Source organism: Phasianus colchicus, chromosome 3 (genome assembly GCF_987193195.1).
Source record: "Phasianus colchicus chromosome 3, bPhaCol1.hap1.1, whole genome shotgun sequence".
Lineage (NCBI taxonomy): Eukaryota > Metazoa > Chordata > Aves > Galliformes > Phasianidae > Phasianus > Phasianus colchicus.
In genome coordinates, this window is record NC_143438.1 from 54,706,904 (window position 1) to 54,723,112 (window position 16,209).

At 35.1% G+C, this 16,209-nt stretch overlaps 1 long non-coding RNA gene across 1 annotated transcript in view; it reads left to right on the forward strand.

Moving 5' to 3' along the window:
* Positions 1 to 16,209, forward strand: part of LOC149918589 (uncharacterized) — a 45,599-nt gene that overhangs the window by 22,606 nt on the left and 6,784 nt on the right. Inside the window, exons 2-3 of the long non-coding RNA XR_016465585.1 lie at positions 9,178 to 9,266; positions 15,447 to 15,520. This is a non-coding gene — a long non-coding RNA (uncharacterized LOC149918589). The remainder of the gene's footprint in view (positions 1 to 9,177; positions 9,267 to 15,446; positions 15,521 to 16,209) is intronic.

Below are 16,209 nucleotides of genomic sequence, written 5' to 3' on the forward strand. Positions count from 1 at the left end.
AGCAGATTGACATCCTTGAATATCAGGGGTTCTCAAAGTACTAAAATACATTGGTGTTTACTTCCACACTAATGTTTTGATGTTTCATTAAGAAGTGAAGGACCTGAATGTGGTAAAATTAAAAATGTAGCTTTGAAAACCTTAACTCCAGTCTCAGCTTCATTATTTAAACTTAACTACTCAGTGTAACAACTCTAAGTCAAATTATCCCATTATCGGCTAGTTAATTTTCTATATAATGCTTTAGTGATTTACTACATTCTGTTACTCTGAAGGAATTAATATTAAGTATCTTTGTTAAATTTATTGCTATCATGCAATGAATTTTGCTAAGTGCTTACACTGTGTTTTGAGGTAAGTCACAATAGCTGCACTATAGTTATTTTTTTTTTCTTTTTCTTTTTTTTTTAGTCCACCACTCTTTCCACATAGTTAACAAAGGCAAAGTGTATATAAAGAGAAGCTGATCTCTGTACTGTCATGTTTGGATTATAATTTCACCATTTTTTTTTCAGAAAAATTCATATAGGCATGTAGAAAACTATATCAGTTAAGTAATTTCATGGCCATGCTCTTACTGCCTTTGACCAAATTAGGTCATTGTTTCTAGCATGTTCATTATGTAATATTCAGTCTGTGAATACTGCCAGATCCAACTGAGTGATGTTGAACACCTGGGCAGAATTGTGTTGTGCTCGTCTGTTGCACAACATGTTCAGGGATATTAAGCAGCAAATAAACTCTGCTAATGTTGATAAGGGTGTACCCAAAGGAGTGTGCACGCTTTTAGACTCAGTTTCTAGACTTGCTAACATTTCCTTATTAGAGTACTGCGATGTTAATTGACAAACCTTCTCGTGGCAGTGAGAAAACAAAAACAACTAGTAATCTGTCAGGAAAATCCCTCTGCTTAGAATTCCCATAGTGAAGAAATTGTTTATGTTATGTTTCCCAAAGGAGAAGGAAATAAGGCTGGCCCAGTCATGCTTTCTGCTTCTCTGTGTTTCTCAAGGTATCATGTTCCTTCCAATTCTAATTCCATTGACTACATTGGTTGAGATTAGCAAGAAGGATGAGAGGTTACTACTACCCTGATTACTACAAATTCAATAATTGTAATCATTCCAGTAGAGAAGAGTAATTAATAAGATTGAGCTCATACTGAAATCTTTCCTTCCTTAAGCACTACACTTTTTGTGAGCTGGACGCAATGAATGTCCTACCAACAACAAAACTTTATTTTGGCACCTACTAAGCAGACATTTACAACCTAAATCATGTTTCCCTTTACTATAAATCAGTCATTGTTATTTATTTTGTTTGCAGAGCTACTTGTTTTCTTGGATATTGTTCAGTATGTGATTTTTTTTTTTTTTTTTAATAATTAGGAAAAATATTTTATTTTTAGTAACTAGGAATATAGATAAAGAAGTCTCATGCCTTTAAACTCTTCCAAGATTAATGCTGTTTACCTTCATGCTTTCTGGAGCTTTATTTGAAGGGGCAGGGGGACTGCAAAAAAAGAGTAATGCTAGCAGGTTCCTGGGTACTTATGAACATCTCAGTGGAGAATAGGATTCATGATCAAAATAAAAAGCCAATCTTAAAGTTGTATTTAATCCATCAGATTTAGTATGTGAACTGCAGCTCCAGGCCCCTATAAAAACTAAGGCAAAAAATTATTTGAGCGAGTGTGCTCTATTCCTTGTGGGAGGGATGGGCCTGCCTTGTGATCCCAGTTATCTGTTAGATTTGTGTCTATGTAATTTGCTTTGTCTGTATAATCAGCAGGAACTGCTGTGCCTAAGAAGAACAAAGGTAGGGTTGTTCATTTTTAGCAAATGTAAGGTATAGATATTATGTCTAAAATGTGATTTCAGTATACTTTATTTTTTCTGTTTAATGAAAAAAGTTGTATAGCTCTCTCCACTACAGTTATGTTGAATAGGTTTTAAAGCATGCACTTTCAGAAAGGAGTTCTTAATCAGTGGTGGCAGGTAGAGAAATCAAATAGCTAGAACTTAGACCTCTAATTTTTTTGTATCATGCTCACAATATTACCTGTTCTAATTTTATTTTATTTTTTTTTACCCTGAAAGGCCTTTTTATATAATGCTCTCTTTCTAAATTTCTGTACTTGCTAAATATATGTACTCTGCTGTGTACATAAATGAGTATGCAAGATTCCCAAAATAAGATTTTTCTGTTTTCAGGAAGTTATACAAGTACTTAGCAGTTACACAAATACTGACAAATTAAAAACAGCTTTAGGTATGTTTACTGTTTTGTTTAAAGATGATATGCTGTATGCTGCAAGATAGAAATACAATATACAGAGTTAAAATTGAGCATCCTCAGTAGAGAAATATGTGAATTGTATTTAAAAAAGCTTTTTTTCCAGTTCCTGATGTACAAAGTCTTCTGTCAGCACAACATATATCATACGTAATTGTGTATGTACATATATGCACAGATTTATGCACATGTTCAGGCACATATATGTGCATTTATATGTAAACTATATATATATAGTTTAAAAGTTTCTGAAACATACACTTTCAATTAGAAAATCTGGGCTCAAAAATATCTTGCAGGTTTGAGGCTTTAGGTTAGGAATTTGGTTCAAGGGTGATACAGTTACCTTGTCCTTTAAAATAAAGTTATTTATTTAGTTGTTTAAACTGGCTAACTATGTGAATTATGTTTCTTCCCCTCTTCCCCCAGTCCACTTTGAATGTGCTTGTTCTACTTGAAACTATCTTATGTTTGTATATTATAGCAAGTAACGACTTGCTTGGAAATACCTGAGCAAATATAAGATTTTTTTAAAAAATTATATATAATTTTTAATGCATATTAAGAGTCTGAATATATCTTTGAATTACCTTATCAGCACCTTTCAGTTTGTTGAGAGATAGAAACAATGTCTTTTGGAAACTAATTTAGCAGCTACTGAAGTTCTTTTGTTCATACCTCATTATGCTACTCATTCTGAAAAGTGTTTCTTTTTGTTGCTTTGATTGCCAATGGACATACAGTATGTCATTATACCTATGTATAAGTATTTGTTTTCCATATTTCTTAGTGTTTAGATTTCATAGAAATTAAGTTTTACTTTTCATCCTCCTTTATGAAGGAAGTGGGAGAAGAAGAGAGAGGACCCGGCTCCATCCTTGCATTGCCATTAATATTAGGAAAGTTAGAAATATCTTATGTGTGAAGGAAGGATTCAACCTTGCACTCAAGGTCAGGCTGGATGTGGCTCTGGGCAGCTTGGTCTAGTAGATGGCACCCTGTACACAGCTGGGGGGTTGAAACTAGAGGATGATTACAGTCCTTTTCAAACCAGGCCATTCCTTTCCATGATTCTATGATTATTATTTTTTTATTCTACCTGTTGCTCAATTTTCATCTCAAGTGAGCATTCAGAGTTTTGAAAGATACTTTTTGTTTTAAGCCCAATAGATTCTATCACTCTCTTTTTAAGTCTCCCAGTACACACTATCGTTTGGATTTTCAAAGAAGACTGAATGCCACTAAAGGTTCGGTAGCTTGTTCCTTTTGAACATCTTTCAAAATACTCACTGCAAATTTTTATCACTAGAGATCCTTGGTTACTTTAAAAAGTAATTTTTATTTTTACTTTTTTTTTTTTTTTTTTTTAAACTATTCATACACAGCTTTTCATGACACCTACTCAGAAAGTTTCAGTTTCTTTGTTACTTTGACTTAGATTCCTCCCTCAATCCACAGATAAGCTTCACTCTCATTTTTATCTTTTTTTTTCTTACATCTGGTTTTAACATTTCTTTATGGTGTTATCAAAAGACAAAATTTCATGAATTTTGTTTGCTATTATTTACAGAGTTATTTGCAAAGATTGTAAGATTATAGATTTGGTTTTAAGAAAACAAAATGTCGGCAGCTAGTGATGGCATTTAGAATTAGGAAATGCAACATGTTTAGTTTTGATTCTGCTGAAATCTATCTATCTATTTATCTATCTATATTTCTTTCCTTGACATTCAGATTGACAAATTTTAACTTGAATTGGCACTGGAAGTATTGCCTCTTCCAGGATGTGCATTACACTACTGCCAAGTATGATCCAAAAGATTACTGTGGGATTCCTGGCATGTGTCAGCACTCGTTATCATTGCCAACAAATTCACATGACCAATTCAGTGTGCTAGGTTTCCTCATGTGGGAACTTGTTAAATTCTGGGCTCTTCTCTGAGGTACAGTATGGGAGCCAGGACAATGTAAGAACAATGGCAATTGGCTCAAGTTCTCTCCTGGAAACCCTCACTTACTTCACTAGTTTCTGCTCTGTAATCAAGTTGATGAAAAACAACTTAATGGAATCATTTGATTTTTCTATGAAGTGCTTGGATTAGCATATAAAATTTCTTGCCATCTGACTAATTTTTATAAAGCTGTTAAAGACTAATGAAGATAAACAGTTGAAAACAGCAACTATAAAAATACTCCTCACCGTTATGATTAATTTACACCTCATTTAGGTCTTGCATTCTGACTAAACGTAACTCGGTGTTCTTCTCAAACACTGTACTTGAGAAGTAAAGCAGAAGCTGTTTGTGTTCTGGTGGTTCATTCATTTATTCTTCCAGACTGTACAGAGCTGGTTGTCATAGCGAGGCAGCCATAGGAGCCCTTGATCGGGGGTCTGAGGAGAAGGCAGAACTGATGGCAGCTGCCCTGGTGTCCTTTGGGAAACTGTGGTAGCTCAGCAGCTCCTTCCTTCAGCAGTCTGGAGGAGCACTTAGCCAGAGTCCCTAAGGGCTGCAGGATGGGCAGGTGGAAAAGGGTTCAAGCGGAATAGATATAGGCAGTTAGGTCTGTCTGCAAAAGGAATTGCTGGTCTGATTTATACGTCTGCCTTCTCTAGAATTATTACACTAGAAAACCAGGTACATTAGCTCTAGGTAAAATTTTCTGACTCTCAGTCTTCAAGTCTAGGCTAAAAGAAATACCAGTCACATGCCATTATTTACCCATTAATCTTTCTTTGGGCTTCAGTGCCATCCACATAGAGTTTACTTTTTCCTCATCTTTATTGATGAACTACACAGATATTTCCCCTACTATATTAAATCCTACACTTATCCTAGATAGATTTCATTTTCTTGCTGCCTTCAGGCTCACATCAGACAACACAGCAAATGATGTTGAATAAATATGATTGATTGGTACTGAGCATAACAGAAAATATCAGCTTTATGCTCTGGCGTGGAAACTGAGCAATGCAAATGCTACAAATAGATCTTCAGAAGAGACACACTTTGCACTGAGTACTGGCCTTGTCACATATTTGTTTAATGCAATATCACTATGATATACTAACTGCCATACTGAACAATCTTCAAGATTCTGATTTGATGCATTGTGATTTTATGGGTCTTATGCTCGGTATGTAAATTCAGTAAATAGCAAATATTTGTTTCTACTATCAAAATTGCTAGCAAGGGACTACAGCACGTATGCATTTTGTTAGTAATTTTTCAGATGTCTGCACAGATAACTTCCAACTCATGGGATGTTTCCAAGTTTTGACTGGGATATTTTTGACTTGTTTGGTATGCAATTGATAGATATTTATTCTACATATGTGCTAATGATGTACACATTTAAAAACAAAAATGAAAAATAATGGATAGCAGACCACAGAGGAGACAGCTTTCATCATAATGACAGGCTGGTAAAGAACCATGTAATGATGTAGGTTGGGTAAATGAAAGGTACGCAAGCTGATGCTTCAAATTTAATTCCTCTGAGATTTAGGTGCAATACAACTAACAAAGTAGCTGTATGTATGTCAGTGGAATAGAAAATCCCAAGGGCTAGAAGTATTTGCTGAAACTACATTTGGATAAGATTTAGATATGCTTAATCTTTAGCTGTTTATCAAAATTAGGAGGTTATTGTGGTTTAACTTGGCAGACAGCTAAATATCATACAACCATTTGCTCAGTCCTGCCCCCTACTGCAGGAGGGAGGGGAAGACAAAACTGAGAAGTGCAAGGTATCTGGCTGAGATAAGGACAGTTTAGTAAGCAAGAAAAGGAAAGAGGAAAGGCCACAGTAACAACAAAAAGAGTATACAGACAGCGATGCATGATGCAGTTGCTCACCTGCATGATGCAGACTGATGCCCACCTAATCCTCAAGCAGCAGTAGCCGCAGCAGCAAATTATCCTGGTTTTATTGCTTGATGTGATGCCATATGGTACAGGATCTGGGTCAGCCATCGTGTTTCTGTCCCTTCCCAGCTTCATGTGCACACCCAGCTTCTCAGTGTCAGGGCGGTGAGAGAAGCCAAAATGTTCTCAACTCAGCATTAGCACTACTGTGCAACAACTAAAACAATGGTGTGTTATCAGCATTATTCTCATCTGAAATTCAAAACACAGCACCATGACAGTTATTAGGAGGAAAATGAATTATATCCCAGCTGAAACCAAGGAGTTAGAATCCTGGGGACCCTGAAAAAAAAGGCTGGTTGCAGGCCCTCCTGATATCAAAAATCAAAGCAGAGATTTTACCACTCATTTGTCATTACTTGCTGACAAAAGGTCAGTTTCTGGAACATCTGATATGATTAGAGTTTTGAAGACCAAGGATAATTTCTGTTATGCCCAATATTTCATTCAGAAGCATCTTTGGAATGGAAATTTACTGTTTCCTTCAGATAAATAGGAAAAGTCTGAAGTAGTTATATAGATAATTTGTTTATTTGCCTTTTTTTTTTTTTTTTTTTTCCTTTCTTTTCCCCCTTACTCCTTAGGATATACTTGTGCATTCTCTTTTCTATCAGTAGCTGAGGTTTGGTGCTTGTTCTCTATTTACTTTGTGAAACTTCCCACGAGAAGTTAAGAATTTGGACTTTATAATTCTGACTGACCCTGACTAAAAGTTGTGCTGTTGCTTGTTTTAAAAGTATAACACCTAGCTAAGATTCAGCGTCGTTCTCACCAGGTCACTGGTGATGGTTTACTGCCATCCTCCAAACTCATGCTTTTATTTTCCTTCTATGAAGTTGCAACAGCCTGATAGCATGAAAGTACTCTTGGTTTATCATCTAAACTGACACAGGAAAGATCCACGAATAGATATAGTGTCTAATCTGGGGGGATATTACATGGCTTTTCATACGATGATGCTGCAAAATCCAAACGCTTTAATTTACAATGATTGCTGTAGGGGGAAAAAAAATAGTTCGGAGTACTTTTCAGAACTTGATTTCTGATACACTTATTATTAAAAGTGAACACTTAAATACTGAGAGAATGTATCTAATAAATACAGCAAGAACTACAGGAAATGTTATTTAAGCTGCATAATGAATGCTGCAGCTGAATCAGGAACTCCATCTCCTCCAAACCTTAAGCCAGGAAAGCATTCCTACTACAGAAAACCACATGTATCTGCCAAAAGTAATTCATATAGAAAGGATGAAAATGAGAGACACTGTATACAGTTTTGTCCAGAATTAATTAATTCTGAATGATGCTATATTTTGGATTTGTGACCAAAATAGTGTTCAAAACACACAGATGCTTTAGTTGTTACTGAGCAGTATTTACACTGAGCCAAGGACTTTTCAGTTTCTTGTGCTGTCCTGTCAGTGAGGAGCTGGGGGTACACAAGAAACTGTGAGGGGACACCACCAGGATAGCTGAACTAAACTATCCAAAGGAATTCCATAACGTGTGGCATCGTGCTCTGCAAAAATCTGGGTCATAAATGGTGGGGAGGAGAGGACATCCAGAGTGATGGTGTTTGTCTTCCAAGTAATGGTTAAGGATGATGGGCCCTATTTTCCTGGAAATGGCTGAGCATCTGCCCACTGATGTGAAGTAGGGAACATTTTGCTTGTGTATGTAGGTTTGCTTTACCATTGGTTAAAAACAACAATTTTACTTTTGCTATTTGGGAACCTGATCTAGTGGGTGGAAACCCTGACTGCAGCAGGGGGGTTGGATCTGGATGATCTTTAAGGTCCCTTCCAACACAAGCTATCCTGTGATTCTATGAATGTCTTTATCTGAGCCCATGAGTTTTTACACTTCGAGTTCTCTCTATCATCCTGCTGCGGTGGAATTCAGTAAGCAGTTTTGTGGTGCTGAGCTGCCTGCATATTTAGATTAAACTTCAACAGACACAAAATATGCTATTTTCTATTGGACTATAAATGGACTGAAATAGCTAGAAAAACTATATGGTCTTGGAGGGCTTGAAAACTATATCTGTGTCTGAAATAGGTTGTTTTTTTCTTTGTAGTTTTTTGACTGTCATCATTTCAGATGGTTCCGGGAGTTGTTAAAATGGTCTTACATGCTCAGTTATTCTCCTAATTGTACATAAAGAACTTTCTAAACTTGAGATTGTCTTTGATTACTAATCCTTTATAGATTTTTTCCTCTATAAATTTCTCCCAGTTCTTTCTGAAGTCCATATAGACTTTCTGCATTACCTAATATGAGATTGCTACTGATAAGCTATGAGCTATGAATTGTTTCTGTTTTGATTGGTTTTTTTGTTTTGTTTTGTTTTCTGTGTAACCAAGTAGATTCCCTTGATGTCACAAGTGTTGTTTTGACTAATCTGTCCCATTTTATCTTTTTAATATTATGCATAACTTTACAGTAATTGTTATTATTTACCCCATATTTATTGGAGGATACGTTATTTATTTTTTCTACTTGCATGCTGAATAACCATTTTACTATCCATGATTACTCTTTCTTATTTTTGCCTGTTCCCTTTTGAGTTGGAGGGGAGGGATTGTTGGAACTGCAAACAACACTCAAGATAGGCTTATATGCTATCATAACATTATAATATTTTCAGTATTGTTTTCCTTTTCCATTTTAAGGCTTTTATATTCTTTTTTTACTGCTTGTGAGAATTGAGCTGCCACTTTCATTGAACTATTTATTACAAGCTCATTCTAAAGATCCCATTCTTGCAAAAGTAATCTCAGAGCTTGTCACCTCATCATTAGTATTGTTTTTTATTATGTGCATCACTGTACATTTACCTACACTGACTTCATCTGCCATTTCAATATCACTTCATTTCTTCTGCAGTTCAACTGCTCTTGTTTTTATTAGTTTGAATAACTGAGCATCACCAGCATACTTTGTCTCCTTGCAGCTGCTGCTTCTGCTTTTGCAGATGATTTATGAATGTGTTGAACAGTTCTGAAATTGCAAAATCCTGTATGACTTCATTTGCTTTATTAGGTAAGTTAATTTAAAGTTCAAACACTGAAAATAGATTAGATTACTTATTTGTGTTGACTTTCAGCATTTTTTTCATCCACATGGGCTGAATTGTATGCAAATGGTCAAATACCTATCAAAAGAAAAAGTTAACAATTTTGAGCAAATGGTATCAGACAAAGCTATAATATGATAGATTTCCTTGAATTATGTAAGATGTGAGTGAGGTGTTTTGTTTGTTTATTTGTTTTGCTCAGGTAAAACCTTAGCATTTTTTACAGGAATAGTTGTTGCCTCATGACTTTCTAGAGATTTTATTTATATGTCAGGATATGAGAGGATAGGATGGAAAAAAGTTACTAACAATGTAAATGTAGAAGTACGTGTAAGTACTAGCATTCATACTATGTTTGGATTTCATACTGTGTTACTGTGGAAAGAGTTGCTCTGTGTAGTTTCATTCCAAAGGTTAGTGAAACCATTAGGAGGCTTGCTTTGCAGGGGGGCTGGACTCGATCTCTAGAGGTCCCTTCCAGCCCCTACTATTCTGTGACTAGAAAGATTTGAATAGTCTTGATCTCAGAAGTATCATGATGTTTTAAAGAAGGAAATTTCTCCTCATCTAGAGTTCCTAATTAGTGAAATGGACCTAAGAAATCTGATTGGACAGAATTTAAAATTTCAGACCTAGTTACAAAACTGTTTCTCTAAAAATTCTTATGAGGGATGCATTTAGGTACAGGGTTTTTTTTTTTGTTGTTTTGGTTTTGGTTTTTTGTTTGTTTGTTTGTTTGTTTTTTTCTCTGACATTCTGTAGTCATAATAATACAGGTAGAGTTTACTTATTGTTTGATGTTTTTAGTAAGCAATTCCGAAATTTGTGTAAAGTGGAAGAACTGTTAGAATAAGGAAAAGTCAATAATATCCTGTGAAACTTTGGGATATAAGTGGGAAAAAGTAATGGGGAAGCAGAGACTGAGGCCTCAGTGAAGGACTGTGTTAGATCAGAGAAACAAGGTAGAAAGGCATAATAGTGGAGGAATTGGCATACACAGCATGAGGAAAAGGTCCCTTTTATCCCAAAAAAGGATCTGAACTCAGCCCAAAATTCGCTCTGCTAAAGCTATTAAGTGCATTGAAGTAGTACCGTAAAACTGTGCTCAATAAACACATGAACATGTGTGTGACAGAGGTGTGAGGTGTCTGTGTGCATTACACAACACATACTTTGAAACAAGTGAGTTTATTCTGTCACTGTGAAATATCACTGGTAATACAGACCTCTGCCAGGTAGACTGTAAAGCACCATTTCCATTAAGGGGTCAGGGATTGTATGCGTAAAGCAGAATAGGGTGGTCAAAGGAAGAAGTGCTGTAGGATGGTAAGATGCAAGGAATTTAAAATATATGGGATTCTGGAAGCATGGCAAGTGCTCAAATATGGAGTTGTTGAAAAGATGTGTGACAAAAGAATATCTGAAACTTCTTTTTTAGACGTACTTAGTTTGACTTCTTTTTCCTGTAGGCAAAAGTATGGAACAGGGCTTATAATGACAATATCAGCTAGAATTTGGATCACAGCTCAGGACCGGGACTACATTTCTGTATGACAGATGATTTATATTCTGTAATTTTTTTTAGCACTTATAAGTCTGGGTTTGAGTGCAGTACTTGGCACTATTGACTGCACCAGATTAGACTGTTACAGTTTGACTCTGAATGCTATCTTAAAATATATATTTTAAATTAGCTGAATTTGGCAAATACCCAAACCCTTACGTTATCTCTTTCTTGTAAAGCTTTTCTGTTTGCAAGTAAAGCATAGGGTAGTGAAGCACTGGAGAGGTGGTGGATGCCTTTGAGACATTCAAGGCCAGACTGGACAAGGCTGTGAGCAACCTGATCTAGCTGTGGACGTCCCTGTTCATTGCAAGCAGGGGACTTGAACTGGAGGACCTTAAAAGACCCTTTCAACTCAAACAGTTCTATTATTCTGCACCAGTAAGTATCTGGAAATGAAGATATAGGATGCTCATAATCTTATTTGAGCAACAGAAACAATCGTGTTCAGTGAATGCTGTAAGAATTATAGTGTCAATCATTTTTAATACTTTTCTGAAATGTCTCTTTACACCGGAGAGGGTAATAGAGCACTCATTTAGTAAAAAAAAAATCACAGTTGCAAAACATTTTCATGAAGATTGAAGCATCTTATGGGAATATGCTGATTTCATCAAAATTTCAGAGATCAATGGTCATCGTCTTTTTTTCTAATGTTTTTCTGCATGATATTAACAAATAAGATTTAAAACAGTGTGCATGTTATTGGGTACTTCTGTGTTTACCTTGTCCTTGCTTTATATCTATGCTATGAAAACAACATACTTTCTCAATCTGTTGATTCAAAATTGAACTATTTGAATTAATCATTATGCAATGATTATTTCAAAATCAATAAACTGACATACAATGACTTGCAATGGTTTTTACACACTGTTTTGTTTTTTGGTTTGAAGGGTTAAGTTTTTAGAGATTTCATGAAACATGAGAATATTTTTCTAAACAGTTCTGTATGTAGATAACAGACTATTCAAAAGATTATCTTTATTCCTAAGAATTTGATAGTGTTCTTAAAATTTGTAGAATGAGAGAAAGATGATTTCCAGTCCCAGTTTGCAATAAACTCAGACTCAGAAAATGCTACCTACTGCAGAGAAACTCAGAGAATGATATCCTCTGGGCTATAAGAGAGTATCTTATATTTTTCTAAGGACTTTCTCTATATTTACATAGCTACTCTTTTTGCTATATTCAGTTAAACATCTGTTTGTCTGAAGCATTTATTATGTGAATATATCCTGTGTTGTCTAGAGGAATCCAGACTCAGAACTCTGTGATCACTTGTACCTTGTTCTGATTGCTGGCCACATTCCCTATCATAAATTTGTGTGTTATTTGCCATCAGCTTCTAAACATTCATTCTTGTAATGACTTATTCTACTAGGTTAAAGAGCCTTTTAGTACCTGATGGCTTTATTACCTTATGTCTGACGTATTTATACGTTGCAGTCACTCCTTCTTAATGTCCTATCTGATAATCCAGGATTGAGTTGTAACAGTCTCCTGCAAAAATGCATTTATCTACTTTTCAAGTAATATTTGTGACTCTCTTCTACTTTTTCAGACTCTATTTTAAAATTATAGAAGACTGAACTTCATATATTCTTCTGATATTTCTGACCAGTATTGCGTAAATCTAACCACTATTTCCTTCTTTATATAATCACATATTGTGTTATGTTTTCTTGCAGAGGAGGACTCTGTGTCTTATCAGAACTTCACTAGATTCTTGCATTAATGATGGTAGAATGCAGAAATAGTGTTTCTGTGTCTTAGCTTGAAAGCATGTCTAAATGAGATATAGTACTGAAATTACACTGATTTCATGACTAATATTTACTTTAAGAAATCTAATTGCATATTAGTCAGAAGGGTCAAACTTTTTTTTTCATTTATGCATATTAAATAGCATTATATATTTTTATATCTATTTTTATTGCTTTGGAAAGATGAAGGCCTCAGACAACAATCAAAGATTACGGAATAAAAAGAATACATTTTGAAAATTCTTTTATGACATCCTTCTGCTGTGTGTTTTAGTGGCATTGAAATGATTTCTTGAAGAACTTAATGTAAGTCTATGGTGATTCCTTTGCCTTTAAACAGCAATCTGTTCTCTTCTATGTTCATCTTCAAATATAGAATCCCACATGTCTACCTTGTCACAATGATAAAATGCAAAGTATGCACAAATTGCATTAGACCCAAGCATAAAACAATTCTATTGCCTTGTATAAAACCAGCTGCTAGGCAATATTTCCTGTGGTGTGACAATCTAATGTAATTTAGGGGACACATTTCTTTTTGAATAAAATATCAACGAAGAACTTAAGAATACCGAGATATTATTTTTAGCATACTTGGTAGGTAAGGCTAATCAATTTTTTAAATATACATAATGTTTCTCAAAATTATTTTCAAGTTAGTATTGAGTTGGCACAGATTTTTACTGAAGAAATCAGTTTATGAAAAAAACTTTGTATTAAAAATTTTATTTTTGCACTTTGACCCTCTGTCATCTTCAGTGATATTTTTAATAAGTCAACATCTTACCTCAGATTTAATATTGAGATATATATGATTATATAGTTGACCAATCCTTTATTCTGAGGTCTCCATTGATGATGATAGTAAGGTGATTTTATTTTAGAGTATTATTTAGAGCAACCGGCCCTCTACATCCCAGCAGTATACACATTTTCCACATAGAATTTAATCAGTAATAGTGAAATCAAAGGGATTAAGCAGATAATACAAAGATAAGCATATATAGAAATACTTACCTTAAGTCTTTGTTAAATTAATGTCTGGGTTTTTATTTGTTTACCTCAATTTTATTTTTGCTTCCCTTTTCTATCCCTCTACACCTCTCAAAAACTAGAGTGTGAAGACATCCCATTCTACATGGACAAGAGATAAAAGGATGGATGATTATGCAAACTATTCATTATTATTAAAAGAGTACTTTGTATCAACAGGTGTTACTATCTGCCAGTAATCTTTGCAGTGTTTCATTTAGATGTAACAGAAAAGAGATCTCCCACTTGAGAATCTTTAATTGCTTTTGCCTTTAGGCAGTGCTGGAAGCTATAGCATCTAAGATGTCAATCTTAGAAATACTCTTCCTAACTGTTTTCATTAAAAAAAAAAAAAAAGAAAAGAAAAAAAAAGAAAAAAAAGGGGGCGGGGGAGAGGAAGGGAAATCTGAGAGAATTAAAAAGTAAATTAGTACTGATCATCAGTATTCATAAATGTTCCTAAACAAATGTATGTGGTGTAAAAATCCTTTTTTTGTCTTGTTGAATATAAAAGATGATTTGTGGCTGCTTCTGTAGTAATAAAATGACAACAGAATTTTGAAACAGATGATCTTATTTATGAAGTGCCTCCCTACTTTTCTACTTATTTTTAATATTTTCTTGAGCAATGACTTACAATGAATTATTGAGTCATGGAATAAAGTTCACTGTTATATGCTGAATAATTTGGTAAATGGTATTCAACCAGCCATAAAATTAATCAATCAACAAACGTTTATCAATTTATTCAATGGTAAATTATGTTTATCCTAATAGTAAGTAGCATGCAAGATTTTTTTCATCTATTTTAAGTGTATTGTTCTGCAGTTGAAAGGAGCTTTCAATACATTTAAAAAAAAAAAAAAGTATGTGTGCTTGAAAATTGAACAGTTACTTATAACCTCAAAGTTGCTCTGATTACTAATATTTATTCAAATGCTATCAATTTGAACAAGAATTATTGATTCTATTAAAGGAGAACTCAAAATCTGGCAACCTGCAGAATTGCATTTAATTGGTAGAAACTATGCTATAAACATTCTTCTAAGTTTTCAGACAGTAGCTCATTAGAGTTCTTTTTAAGTTGACAAGTACTGTATGTGTATGTATGTGTGTATTGCTCTCTCTCTCTCTCTGCCTATCTATGTATATATGTATATATAGAGAGAGAGACAGGCTGAGGGAGCTGGGCTTGTTCAGACTGGAGAACTTAAGAGGGGGTGATAATGGTGAGGAATCAACTTTTTACAAGGGTAGATAGTGACAGGACATGGGGGAATGGTTTTAAGCTCAAGGAGAGAAGGTTTAGATTGGATGTCAGGAGGAAGTCCATCACAGAAAGAGTGGTGAGGTTCTGGAACAGGCTGCCCAGAGAGGTTGTAGATGCCCTGTCCCTGGAGGTATCTAAGACGAGGTTGGGCAAACTAGTCTAGTACCAGATCTGGAAGTTGGTAGCCCTGCCTGTGGCAAGAGATCTAGAACTCACCCATGGATCTGTTATTTGAGATTTCATGTTTAGGGAATTTGAGGACGGATGTGAAAAGTCTTGTGTATTTTTGATTGGATTTCTAGCGTATATGAATGTTAATGAATATTTGTTAGAGCCAGCTGAATTTTCATGTCCTATGAGTATTTATTTTGGTTGGGGAAAAAAAAAACACTATCTTGCCAGTGTGTCAGCAATTGTATCAAGACCTAGATTTCTTTTAGTCAGATATCTGTAGCTGCTACTTGATCCAGATTTAGCTTAAAATCTTACATGCTGGTATTGTCTTCCTTCATAGCCCATATATGTGTTGCACGGAGGTACATGCTCCAGAAAGCCTTGAAATACCAGGTTATTAACTATCCACACAAGGTAAGCAAGCTAATCATCACTCTTGACCTGATTTTTTTTCTTATTTAGACACTGGGGGGGCTGCAAGCAGGGCTGTATTCACCACCCAGCCACACTTCCTGTTGGCTAGTCATAGTAAAAACAAAAACAAACAAACAAACAAACAAACAAAAATCCAGAAAGAAAAGGATCACCTTGTACCCAGCAAGCACCAGGACTTACTACAGCTCTACGTAAACTTTAAATTATCCAGTGTAACATCACTGATGATCTCTTCAGCAGGTAGTCTTCCCAGCTGTTCTGTAGCTGTTCTGACCAGTGGGAGCTGCTCAGGCATGAGTCACGAACAAAGCATGTGGGTTAAATATTTATGGCATTAAGATTCTTACTGAACCAAAAGGTGTCCTGTGTACGCCTATGGGGATGATTCACTAGATACATTCACAAAACTGTTACATTTTCTACATGTTCTTGAGAGTGAAATAAGGCTTTGTTTTATTGAATCTCTTATTTGCAAGCTCACTACTGATACTATATAATTTTTGAAAGGTCATGATGAGATTGCTTGGAGAAAGAAGGTATGACTTGGTAATTAAGGTGGACAATTATCTTATTTAGCCTATGGAATTCCTTCAAAACATACTGATCAAACCTCCCATATTTCCAGATGCAAAGAAATTTTACACACAGCAAGGCTGTAGACTTACGGA